Here is a 2393-nt window from a genome sequence, read left to right on the forward strand (position 1 = left end):
TACAAATACCCCCCTGAGGTTTTGAAAATTACAAACACCCCTCTGAGGTTTATATTTTCATAACAAATTGCCCCCTGAGATTTATATTTTCATAACAATTTGCTCCCTGATTTGTTATGCAAATAGTACCTTCAGGAGGGTATCTGTAATTTCTCAAACCTCAGGAGGATATCTGTAATTTTGCTAAACATCGAGGGGGTATATGTAATTTGCCCTATTTTTTAATATGTATTCTAAAATTATTTCCAATTTTCAATAAAGCATTGTAAGTTACTTATTTTAGTTATTTGAATTTTTTTATAAAAAAAAAAGTTCACAAACATTATATTTTTTTAATATATCTAGATCAGGTATATCTAATAAATAAAAAATTATCAAACTCGTAGAACTTAATACATATATCACATTCATTATTCCATAATTTATACAACTAAAAATAATAATTTTCAAAACAAATTTAACTTTTTTTTTACCTCATAAAAATTTAAAAATATATATAAATAAAAAAAAATCACTAAGAAAATCAATTATCAAACCCGTAGAACTTAATACATATATCGCATTCATTATTCCATAATCTTACTTATCAATTTTTTATTATCTCATGGTTTTTCAATTCTCCAAAAAATAATATGACAAACAAATAAGCCTTCGACGAAATTAATAGGGTCTCTCAACTCCTACGGTGGTGTTCATGGCCACACAAAGCCCCCACTGAGTTCCAATTTTATCGGATGTCTCCGAAGGTACAATTAGCTCAATACTCAATGAAGAGGGCCATTGGGACATAGATGCTTTGAAATCTATTTTAAACTCCCAAGATATCCAGGAAATCCTCAAAATCCACAGGCCCAAATTTGTCACATACACTGATATTCCTATTTGGGTTGGATCCACCTATGGCAACTTCACTACAGCTTCAACTTATCAGCTTATTACAGGGCAGGAAGGAGATGGTAGGGATTGGAAATGGCTTTGGAAATTAAAGATCCCCCCAAAACTAAAATGTTTCCTATGACTTATTCTCAAAGAGAGGCTACTAACCAATCACATAAGACTTGTGAGGAATATGACCACATCTGACTTGTGTCCTAGATGTGGTTTGTCTAACGAGGATATGAACCATCTCCTCAGAACCTACACCATTTCACAAGACATTTGGACTGAAATCAAAAATAGGAACTGGTGGGAGGAAGGTTGTGATAGGCCTATACTTGAATGGATTACCTCCAATTTGAAAGATAAAAGTTGAGTATTTTAGCAAAAAATGACAACTTGTTTTCACCATAACTCTTTGGCAAATTTGGAAAGATCGCAACAAACTTGTGTTTGAAAATATTAAACCTTCCATTCAGATCAGTCTCAAGAACATAAGGAATTATGTTCATGAGATTGATGAGGCCTATCACTCTGTCCTCCACCTTAGGCCATATCAGCACAGACTAATTCATTGGCTTTGTCCATCTGCAAGGAAACTTAAATTAAATGTTGATGGCTGTTCTAAAGGTGACCCAGCCCAAGCTGGATATGGAGGGCTGCTGCGTGATGAAACGGGGGTATGGATCTAGGGATTTTATAGAAAGCTGGGACATTGTTCCAGTCACGAAACTGAACCGTGGGCTATCTACAGAGGACTCACAATCTTATTCTAGAAAGGCACCAAGAGAGTTAATATTGAATCTGATTCAGAACTGGCATCAACCAAATACAGATTGAACCATGCCTTAACTCACCATATAAAGCTCTCATAGAGGATGCAAAGTTTCTGTTGAAGAGGTGCAACTGCTTCCTGTACCATACCACAAGGGAAGGAAATAAATGCGCTGATCTTCTTGCAAATATGAGTTGCTCAAGATGAACATGTACCGGTGCTTGAAGAACCTCCTGACGAAGTGAAGGCTCTGATCATTAATGACATGATTGGAGTTATTGTGCTGAGGGATTAGTTCATCTCTTTGTTTTTCTTTATTTTGATGTTTCTCTAAACTTCTGTTTGTTTGAATTTCCTTTGAATCAAAAAAAAATAAAGCCCCCACTGAGTTGAGTTAAAATGCTAAACAAAAAAGAAAATCTCAAGACAATACAGAGTCAACTCAGTGCATACATTAAATACCAAATGCCCAACATTTGCAAACAAAAATGGTTCTTTGAATCAAACGACATTCAAATCTATGAATATTGACACAAATCAAAATGCCTCACCGTCATCTGTTAAGTCTCACAGTATGTATATGCAATGGTTTCATATCTCAGTCATATATATATATATATATATATACACTGAGAGAGAGAGAGAGAGAGAGAGAGAGAGAGAGAGAGTTTTCTTTCAATTAAAACATAGCATACTCTTCTGCAAACTTCCTCCTGAAGGGTGTTCAAAAAAGAAAAAAGAG

The sequence above is a fragment of the Camellia sinensis genome, chromosome 10 (genome assembly GCF_055761805.1).
Source record: "Camellia sinensis isolate YWXY chromosome 10, ASM5576180v1, whole genome shotgun sequence".
In the NCBI taxonomy this organism is placed as follows: domain Eukaryota; kingdom Viridiplantae; phylum Streptophyta; class Magnoliopsida; order Ericales; family Theaceae; genus Camellia; species Camellia sinensis.